General features: G+C 31.8%; 1 long non-coding RNA gene across 2 annotated transcripts; it reads right to left on the bottom strand.

The window, feature by feature from the left end:
* Positions 1 to 521: 521 nt before the first annotated feature.
* On the bottom strand, positions 522 to 10550 carry LOC127418700 (uncharacterized). Of its 2 annotated transcripts, none has more exons than XR_007893530.1 (4): positions 10504 to 10550; positions 10271 to 10322; positions 7733 to 7874; positions 522 to 1542 (listed from the first exon to the last, which is right to left on the bottom strand). It is a non-coding gene; the product is annotated as an uncharacterized LOC127418700 (long non-coding RNA). The 2 variants fall into 2 exon arrangements; XR_007893531.1 differs by having other exon boundaries at positions 10514 to 10531.
* Between the last annotated feature and the right edge of the window lie 631 nt (positions 10551 to 11181).

Here is an 11181-nt window from a genome sequence, read left to right as displayed (position 1 = left end):
ACTATTGCAAGTGACTCCACAGCACAGGGATCCTGCCCTTTGAGTATCTTCATCATTTCATGGAATACAGTGAAAAATGTAAACATTTAGCATCTAAAACATATTTTATCATATGACACAAAGATATTCAAAATTGTATAATAATGATAATAATAATTATTATAATACTATTTTACCTAACTGTTTCGTATCTCATATAGACCTGTTTTTCTTAATTACTACCTTTTATTTTGATCAAGTCTTATGCATTATGGTGCTCCTTTTCAGTCACTTGTTTCCCTGCAAATCTGTGCTGTGATGTACTGATTTACTGTACATTTCTTATATTTTATTATACATTTTTATTTTTTCATGTTATTAATGTCATATTCTTATTTTACATTTATTTTGGGTATATGTTAATACAACAAATGAGAAAATATGTGAGAAGGTGCTTTCTTTAGTGTGTGAATATTACTATTGCAAGAGGGAGGGAGAGGGGATGGTGGGCCGATAGCACTGATATACACAACACACACTGATTAAAGATACAATTATTGATTTTATTTGTTCATCTGCAGGGATTAATTTGACTATGTTTCCCCAGCATGTTATAGTTTGTGTGATTTGTGCAGGAATTCCCGCATTATGAAGGCCAAACTTTCAGGAACGTTTTACACTGTGCAATACAATCCCGCACCAAATTCAGAACCTGTTATAAAATACATAACAATCTAACTTTATAACATAAATAGCTAGTATGTGCCTTAATCTGAAGCTTATAACAATGATGATAATTCTCTTCAGTTGCCTGGTCCAGTTCTTAATGGCAAAACTGGCCCGGCAATTGCATTTTTTCCATACAGTGAAAGTTAATGGTGACTGAGACTGATCGGGAGTTCAATCTCAAGGCCATATATACTTGCAATTATTGGACACATTTTGCTTAACAAAAACAAAGGATATATTTACTCTTCTTTGGGTAAGCTAATGGATGGAGGGCATGTTCATTTTGAAGATGTGACTGTTAAAGAACCTAGAGAGAGGCAGACATCTTGACTCCATTGCAGTAAGTGTGTTTTTAGGTGTGGCATTCATTAGACAAAAGGGAGACGTCTTGACTCAGAAGACTACAACTGTGTTTTCCCTGTGCATGCGTGTAGATGCTTTGTGTGAATGTCTCTTTCAGTCCATTATACTCCTTCAGCTTCAGACAGGCGCCTCTGTCAACCATTCAGGGAGTGTATCAAGAGTTTGTTTGAGTCCATATGTCTCTGTATGTGTGTTATTACAGTATTCAATGAGCATGCAACAACTTATTTCCTGTCCTGAACAAAGTGCAGAGAAAGGAGCATTTCCTGGGATTCTTCTCCGTCCACATTGTCCTTCCAACACACACACACACAGACACATACATTATATGAACGCAGCAGGTAAATGAATGTGACTCAGAGACTCTCCATGGAGACTTTCAAAAGTGTCCGCAGATGGCACAGAGAGAGGGAGAGAATACTTACGTAAAAAAGGCATCTTTGCTGAGACATCAAAGCCATGTTCTTTCAACTGAAAAACATTCAGATATTTCCATCAATCTTACATTATTGTGAACAAAACCACTGATGAAAAGATGAATTTATACCACACATCCCTCTTGAGCAAGGAAACCCATGTGGCAAATAAATTATCATACATTTTTTTAATAGCATTATTATTATTATTATTATTATTATTATTATTATTATTATTATTAATAATAATAATAAAAGTAATAATAATAATAAATATTATTATTTTATTACCTGTATTATTATTATTATTAAAATATATTTGAAACATATTGTTACAGTAATAGATGTTGTAAACAACATAGTTGAAATAAATATATTTACAAATAGAATATATATTTTATTTAAACCTTCAAATTTCAAAATATATTACAAAATGCACCAAAGGGGCAAAACATTTTTTTAAATTAAAATTAAGATAGTTATTCACAGAAAATTACTGTTGACTTGTTTTTGAAATGATATTCGTGTATTTTTATTTAAAATTATACAAAATGGTAAAAAATGTGGAAAAATAAATAACTAAACATATTCAAAACACATTTCCATAAATATAATTACAATATATATTAGCAATATATTTCCTTGTGAAAGTTTTATATATAAAACATGAAAAATATTATTATAATTATTTTTTGCCCTATGGAAAGAAAGAAAGAAAGAAAGAAAGTTTGAAACAGTTTGAAAGTTTGAAAGAAAGTATGAAATAAAGATGGAAAGAAAGTTAGAAAGAAAGTTAGACAGAAAGTTTGAAAGAAAGTTTGAAAGAAAGTTTGAAAGAAAGAAAGATCGATAGAAAGTTCAAAAGAAAGTTTGAAATAAAGTCTGAAAGAAAGTTTGAAAGAAAGTTTGAAAGAAAGAAAGTTTGAAAGAAAGTTCAAAAGAAAGTTTGAAAGAAAGTTCAAAAGAAAGTTTGAAAGACAGTTCGAAAGAAAGACAGTTCGAAAGAAAGTTCGAAAGAAAGTTTGAAAGAAAGTTCGAAAGTTAGAAAGTAAGTTTGAAAGAAAGTTAGAAAGTTAGAAAGTAAGTTTGAAAGAACGTTCAAGAGAAAGTTTGAAAGAAAGTTTGAAAGAAAGTTTGAAAGAAAGAAATTTTGAAAGAAATTTGAAAGAAAAACAGTTAAAAAGAAAGTTTGAAAGAAAGTTTGAAAGAAAGAAATTTTGAAAGAAATTTGAAAGAAAAACAGTTAAAAAGAAAGTTTGAAAGAAAGTTTGAAAGAAAGACAGTTTGAAAGAAAGTTAGAAAGTTTGAAAGTTCAAAAGAAAGTTAAAAAGAAAGAAAGTTTGAAAGAAAGAAAGTTTGAAAGAAAGTTCAAAAGAAAGAAAATTAGAAAGTTAGAAAGATAGAAAGTTCAAAAGAAAGAAAATTAGAAAGTTAGAAAGATAGAAAGTTCAAAAGTAGAAAGTTCAAAAGTTAGAAAGAAAGTTAGAAAGAAAGAAATATTGAAAGAAAGTTTGAGAGAAAGTTCGAAAGAATGTTTGAAAGAAAGTTCAAAAGAAAGTTTGAAAAAAGTTTGAAAGAAGAAAGTTTGAAAGAAAGACAGTTCAAAAAAGTTTGAAAGAAAGAAAGTCTGAAAGAAAGTTAGAAAGAAAGTTTGAAAGAAAGAAAGTTTGAAAGTTTGAAAGAAAGACAGTTTGAAAGAAAGTTTGAAAGAAAGTTTGAAAGAAAGAAAGTTTGAAAGAAAGTTAGAAAGAAAGTTTGAAAGAAAGTTTGAAAGTTTGAAAGAAAGACAGTTCAAAAGAAAGTTTGAAAGAAAGTTTGAAAGAAAGTTCGAAAGAAAGTTTGAAAGAAAGACAGTTCAAAAAAGTTTCAAAGTAAGAAAGTTTGAAAGAAAGTTTGAAAGTTAGAAAGAAAGTTTGAAAGAAAAAAGTTTGAAAGTTTGAAAGAAAGTTTGAAAGTTTGAAAGAAAGAAAGTTTGAAAGAAAGAAAGTTTGAAGAAAGTTTGAAAGAAAGAAAGTTTGAAAGAAAAAAGTTTGAAAGTTTGAAAGAAAGAAAATTTGAAAGAAAGTTTGAAAGTTTGAAAGAAAGAAAGTTTGAAAGAAAGAAAGTTTGAAAGAAAGTTTGAAAGTTTGAAAGAAAGTTTGAAAGAAAGTTTGAAAGTTTGAAAGAAAGAAAGTTTGAAAAAAGTTTGAAAAAAGTACGTTTGAAAGAAAGTTTGTTTGAAAGAAAGTTTGTTTGAAAGAAAGTTCGAAAGAAAGTTTGAAAGAAAGTTTGAAAGAAAGTTCAAAAGAAAGTTTGAAAGAAAGTTTGAAAGTTTGAAAGAAAGTTTGAAAGAAAGTTTGAAAGAAAGTTTGAAAGAAAGACAGTTCAAAAGAAAGTTTGAAAGAAAGACAGTTCAAAAGAAAGTTTGAAAGAAAGACAGTTTGAAAGAAAGTTCAAAAGAAAGTTTGAAAGTTCAAAAGAAAGTTTGAAAGTTCGAAAGAAGTTTGAAAGAAAGACAGTTCAAAAGAAAGTTTGAAAGAAAGTTTGAAAGAAAGAAAGTTTGAAAGAAAGAAGATTCAAACGAAAGTTTGAAAGAAAGAAAGTTTGAAAAAAGAAAGTTCAAAAGAAAGTTTGAAAGAAAGTTTGAAAGAAAGAAAGTTTGAAAGAAAGAAAGTTTGAAAGAAAGTTCAAAAGAAAGTTCAAAAGAAAGAAAGTTTGAAAGAAAGTTTGAAAGAAAGTTTGAAAGAAAGACAGTTCGAAAGAAAGTTTGAAAGAAAGAAAGTTTGTTTGAAAGAAAGTTAGAAAGTTTGAAAGTTAGAAAGTTTGAAAGAAAGAAAGTTCAAAAGAAAGTTAGAAAGAAAAAAGTTTGAAAGAAAGTTAGAAAGAAAGTTTGAAAGAAAGTTCGAAGGTTCGAAAGAAAGTTCGAAAGAAAGAAAGTTTGAAAGAAAGTTCGAAAGAAAGTTTGAAAGAAAGAAAGTTTGAAAGCTCAAAAGAAAGTTTGAAAGAAAGACAGTTTGAAAGAAAGTTAGAAAGTTAGAAAGTTAGAAAGAAAGTTTGAAAGAAAGAAAGTTTGAAAGAAAGTTCAAAAGAAAGTTTGAAAGTTTGAAAGAAAGAAAGTTTGAAAGAAAGTTTGAAAGAAAGACAGTTTGAAAGTTCAAAAGAAAGTTTGAAAGTTTGAAAGAAAGTTTGAAAGAAAGTTCGAAAGAAAGTTCAAAAGAAAGTTTGAAAAAGTTCAAATTAAGTTTGAAAGAAAGACAGTTCGAAAGAAAGTTTGAAAGAAAGTTCAAAAGAAAGTTTGAAAGAAAGAAAGTTTGAAAGAAAGTTCAAAAGAAAGTTAGAAAGAAAGTTAGAAAGTTTGAAAGAAAGTTTGAAAGAAAGACAGTTCAAAAAGTTTGAAAGAAAGTTTGAAAGAGAGTTTGAAAGAAAGAAAGTTTGAAAGAGAGTTTGAAAGAAAGTTCGAAAGAAAGTTTGAAAAGAAAGTTTGAAAGAAAGAAAGTTTAAAAGAAAGTTTGAATGAAAGAAAGTTTGAAAGAAAGTTTGAATGAAAGAAAGTTTGAAAGTTCAAAAGAAAATTAGAAAGAAATTTAGAAAGATAGAAAGTTCAAAAGTAAGAGTTCAGAAGTTTGAAAGAAAGTTAGAAAGAAAGATTGAAAGAAAGTTCAAAAGAAAGTTTGAAAGAAATTTTGAAAGAAAGTTCAAAAGAAAGTTTGAAAGAAAGTTTGAAAGAAAGTTTGAAAGAAAGTTCAAAAGAAAGTTTGAAAGAAATTTTGAAAGAAAGTTCAAAAGAAAGTTTGAAAGAAAGTTTGAAAGAAAGTTCAAAAGAAAGTTTGAAAGAAAGTTTGAAAGAAAGTTCAAAAGTTTGAAAGAAAGTTTGAAAGAAAGTTAGAAAGAAAGTTTGAAAGAAAGTTAGAAAGAAAGAAAGTTTGAAAAAAGTTTGAAAGTTCAAAAGAAAGAAAGTTTGAAAGTTTGAAAGAAAGAATGTTCAAAAGAAAGTTTGAAAGAAAATTAGTAAGAAAGAAAGTTTGAAAGTTCAAAAGAAAGTTTGAAAGAAAGTTAGAAAGTTTGAAAGAAAGTTTGAAAGAAAGTTAGAAAGAATGTTCGAAAGAAAGAAAATTAGAAAGTTCGAAAGAAAGTTCGAAAGAAAGTTTGAAAGAAAGAAAGTTTGAAAGAAAGTTCGAAAGAAAGAAAATTAGAAAGTTAGAAAGAAAGTTCAAAAGTAAGAAAGTTCAAAAGTTCGAAAGAAAGTTTGAAAGAAAGTTTGAAAGAAAGTTCCAAAGAAAGTTCCAAAGAAAGAAAGAAAGTAAAAAAGAATAGTTTTCTCCGGAACCCTTTCTCCGGAAACTGTGAAAGAGGGTGCAGATGTACCACTGGCAACACTACATGGCCAAAATGCTTGTGTTATGTGTGTGTGTCACATAATAAAACAGGGTTTTGCTTTCATCAGTGGTTTCCTCTGTAAACGGAGGTGGTTCTAGCGAACAAAAGACACCAGTGAACAAAAGTCACTTTGTTCCACCCTAATGTGAACTGACGTGTCATATGTTTGGACATCTCAGAGGGCCTCCCACAGGGGAAGTCAATTTAGACTGGCACAAGCTTCCTGAAGCTCTTACATGCTACCCAAGAAGGTCTAGAATACTTGGAGAAAGCTGTCCATTAGCATTTTCATTCAATGGAATGGTTGTTGGAAGTATGTTACCTGCATGCTGCTATCACTGCTAATGGGCACTTAGCTCTAGCCTAGTTTTGTTTTAGCCAATTAATTTACATTTATTTTAGCCTAGAGAAACAGACTTTTAACTCGTAGTTACAGAATCTAACAGCAGGGGCAAACTGCCTTTACCAGCCAAATCTTGACCTCCTATTGCTCAAATTGCCCATCAGGTCTTTGTTTTGCAAGCATGTGACTGCCTTATACTTTATATAGCTTTATGTATCCTCATGCTTTATATTATGCTAAATGTTTTGACAGCTCACTGTATGAGTGTTTGTGAATAAACTGGATGTTACTGCACTCTGGCTGGCCATATCGGCATGATGCACAGTTTTCTATTGTTGTTTTAAAATTCCCTTCAACTAACTTTCGCTCTTAAACTAACAGTATACTCCCCCACCCAACCCAAACCTGCATTCATCTTCTACTAATCATTAATTCTCTCCTTACGTTTGTGTGTATTTGCCGTGTTTTGGTGCATTGTCATAGTCAGAAACGTGAATATGTATCACAGGAGTGCACAAACACATGCTGCCATGTTGTCTAAATCCACAGGTTGTTTTGGTTTCCAGTTAAATTGGTATGTTATCTGCATCCTCACATGTGCAAATACACGTACTTACACACCCTACACCTATATGTCCCAAAAGCATTGCTTTTTTGTGCCTGAGAGAGATTTGAAGGTTATTGGAGGTTACAAATACAGGCATCCAATCATGTATGATTGGCAGAGAGAGAATAATTTTGTTTGCTTAGAAGAAAGAGAATGCATTAGACATTCTGCTGTCAGAGATAAATTTCCAGTATATGCATTAAAAAAAAGATACCTGATTTGCACACACACTGTCAAACTCTCTCTCTCTCTGTCCAACAATAAAGGTCTAAAAATAAACAATAGTTAGTGAGTGATGGAGACAGGAAAGGGGGATGACAGAGAAGATATGTGTGTGTGTGTGTGTGTGTGTGTGTGTGTGTGCTATGTGTGTGTGCTATGCTTACTATGTGATATATTCTGTTGCTAAAGTTTGTGTTTGAACCTTTTTGTTGAAAATTCTATCATTATTTACTCACCCGTCCTTCATGTTGAACTCTAAAACTAAATCAGTCATATTTGTTCTTTTGAGCAGGTTCTTATCATTGAAAATGATTGAAAAGAATCATGGATTGGACCGAACTGGTTCTTGAGTTCAACTCGCTGACTCAGTGATGCGGTTGCAGCGGTACTTAATTTAACAGGTCACTGAGGGGAAAATTATTAGGAATATAGTGCCTAATTCATATGAACTACTTTCATGATACTTTTACTGTGCTTTTTTGTCTTTATTTTTTTATTTTTTGGAGCTTGCCAGACATGGTCCCTCTAAACTGTTGTGTGTAAAACAGCAGTGTGAAGATTTTTCCTTTTGTATTCCATTCAAAAAATAACCATAAATAAGCATACAGTTTTGAAATGAGTAAATAATGACTACATTTAAATTTTTTGGGTGACCTATTCCTTTAATTTTTTTTTTACTTATTTTAGTGTGTGTGTATGTGCACACATGCTTTTTACCTGCTGAGTTGTGACTAGTGTTGTGTGTGACTCTTGACATTTCTGTGCAGACGGCCGTCTCCAGCTCATCTCAGCTACTTCCTGTCCATACACACCCCACTTCCTGTCCACAGAGAGGTGCTATTTTAAAGCAAGTGAAGGCCTGGAAAGGCATAAAAGAAGCCATGAGTGGAGACAAGCTGACTGCTGACTGTGTGTGTGTGTGTGTGTGTGTGTGTGTGTGTGTGTGTGTGTGTACAGGTTTCACTATATCTGTGTGCAAATTTGTTTAATTTCCTCACTAATATAGAGAAACTTGTTGTAAACCCACTAGTGAGGACAGTTTAGGTGGTCCTCACTAGTAAAAAAGGCCCATAAATCAGCCAAATCTTATTTAGCTTTAATCTACTAATGTGCATGTTTCTGTGAGGGTTAGGATTAGGGGTAGGGTTAGGGTTAGGGAATAAAAAATATAATTATCCTGTTATGAAATAAATGGACGTTTATGAGATGTCCTCAATTATACATTGAAACAAACCTGTGTGTGTGTGTGTGTTTGTGCATTTGTGTGTGTGAGTTTGAGAGTGTGTGTGTGTGTGTGTGTGTGTGTGACAGTTCAAGTGTGTGTGTGTGTGTTTGAGGAAGGATTCCATAAGCATTATGGCTGTGTGGATTGAGGAAATCAGGAGAGAATGAGAACAATGACCTCACAGTTCTTCCTCAATCCTCTTCTAATAAGGAAGTGTAGGCGGTTTACGAGGACATTTTTTTTAGGTTACAAACTGGTAATTACAAGGGTATTATGCTATAAATATGGTTTATGAGGACATTTCTAGTGTCCCCATAATTCAAATCGCTTAAAAAACATACTAAATGATGTTTTATTGAAAATGTAAAAATGCAGAAAGTGTTTTGTGAGGGTTAGGTTTAGGGGTAGGGTTAGGGTTAGGGGATAGAATCTATAGTTCGTACAGTATAAAAATCATTATATGTCTATGGAGAGTCCTCATAAGGATAGCCGCACCAACGTGTGTGTGTGTGTGTGTGTGTGTGTGTGTGTGTGTGTGTGTGCGTGCGGGAAGGATTCCATAAGCGTTATGGCTGTGTGGATTGAGAAAATCAGGAGAGAATGAGAACAATGACCTCAGAGTTCTTCCTCAATCCTCTTCTAATAAGGAAGTGACAGATTTTTCAAAAGATTATTTGTGCTATTTGTTGAAATGAGACATACAGTATATCTACAGAGAGGCCTTGCTTTACCTTGTATTTTCCAGTAATCATTTAGGAACACTGAAGACATAAATGAAAATAAAGTTTAAGTTTTAAACTGTTTTTTCTGCTTTAGAGTATTGAAAACTCCAGTGCCATGAAGGTAGATTTTAACCGAAAGGTTGAACTGTGTACTAAGGTTTTTTTTCCTGTTGTAATTTTATATGATTGATTATTTACAATATCTGTTGGCCAAAACAATGGTTTAATAATTTAAAAAAGTTACCTTTTTCATTGGTTTGCTTTTTCATGAATAGTTTTGAGCTTCATAATGGTTTTAATATTTATATTTAGCTGAGAAACAAAAGTTCACATGAGGGACAAAAAAATATTTTTTTTCATTTTGGTTCATTCCGAGCAGAAACAGTATTTTTTCGTTCTTTTTCCAGCATTCCACAGCCTACTTTCCAAATGGTAACCATTTAGAATGAGATAAAATAACAGTTAATAACATTCTTTTTAAAATGACAGTACTCTTTGCTAAGGGTGGATGATATACCAGTTGCAGTGTTTCCAGATCTCACAAGAGAAACAAACCTGCTTTGGAAGAACTAACTCAAAATAAGTGACTTGCTTCACCCAAAATAAGCAAAAATAAGCGATTTCATTTTTCCCATATGGGGGAATTTTCAGGATGGAAATCATAAGAAGCATGGTATACAGTAGCCTATATAAAGTAACACCTTTTCAAGAAATGTACTGTTCATACTAAATATATCACCAAAAATATTTCAAATATACCTTTGACCACTTAAAATCATTGCATGGGCAAGTTTGGACTAAACTTCACTTTTTGCAGGACAAATTATTATAATTTTTTTTTTAACATTGGTTTTTAAACATGCTTATGTTCTAATAAAAGAGAGAAGCCTAATTTTTTCAGGCAACAGGAAGTGGTGTAGTTCCAAACATTTACTGTGATAAACCCTTTGGTTTCATTAAAAAATTGTCTGAACAAAATTAACAGGTTATTAATCGATTATCAGCATTTAAAAATAATGTTTTTACTCTGGAACATTTGAAAGGCATTTCGTTCCCATTTTCGGTTATGTTCTGCTAAAAATTTCACTCATTTTCAGTTATCGGTTTTGTTCGTTGAACTGTTTGTAGTCCTGATTCACATTGCGAAAACGTAATCCATATAGTCTGACAACATACTCTGCTATTGTCATAAAAGGTCAATATGTCTTCATTAAACTGTTTTTCCCCCTAAACAATTAAAAGTGGAAATGTAGGGTACTCTTAAAGGGATATGTCCATACAGAAATGTTATTTTAAAAATAGACTTACCCTAGGATACATTTACTGGTGTAAAACGTGTGAAAACTATCGCCGCTCTCCCCTATAAATTAAAAGTCCACAGTCACTTTATGTGTCCAGTGCTGGCACCATGTATAGTTTAGTATTTGTAAACACCAGTATCACTTCAATATAAATTCCAGTTTAAAGGATCAGATTATCAGCCTGTGGTCATGTTGACATCTTACAAAATGTTTAAATATCTTTAAATATAAAAATAGTACTTGTTCTGACATCTAGGTTGCTCCAAGATTATGATTATTTTGCAAAGATGACAAAAGTGAAGTGGATTTATTTTGTTTACTAAAGGTGAATGATAAACCAGAATCACATGGTTAACATCATCACCATCATCTTTGCACACTGAACAAAAACATTCATGCATTGTCACATGATTTGCTTGGGAAAGCCTGACAGAATGGAATGTACAGAATGAAGAAGTGTTTATAAGATGATATGACATACACCATGCAAACTTGTGATATCACAATATAACGCAAAGGTAAAAAGAAATGTATTATGTATATATATTTGAACAGGATGATTAGTTTGGTAACTGCTATCTTATTATGGGAGTAAGACTATCTGGAAAGAAAACACATTGGGTTCTTGTTTCGCTTGTCCAGGTATGCAGCAGCATAGCAAAATATGAATACCAATAAGAATGTTCAACTATGATGTTCCACTATGTCCACTTGCTTTAAACTTCCCAAATGTTTACAAACACAAATATGTTGACAAGAGAGTCATTGACCTTGCTGTTGCATAATATTGGATGGGAACACTTTGCTTGTGTTCTCATTCTTGTACACTCCATTTTAAAGGCCATGGACCGTCAGTGCAGACTAAACCAGACATTGTAATCAAATGCAGAACACCACAGAAATTTGCCCTAAACTTAC

Source organism: Myxocyprinus asiaticus, chromosome 28, assembly GCF_019703515.2.
Source record: "Myxocyprinus asiaticus isolate MX2 ecotype Aquarium Trade chromosome 28, UBuf_Myxa_2, whole genome shotgun sequence".
NCBI classification, from domain to species: domain Eukaryota; kingdom Metazoa; phylum Chordata; class Actinopteri; order Cypriniformes; family Catostomidae; genus Myxocyprinus; species Myxocyprinus asiaticus.
The sequence above is the reverse complement of the archived record's forward strand: the minus strand, read 5'-3'. Positions and strand labels throughout refer to the sequence as shown.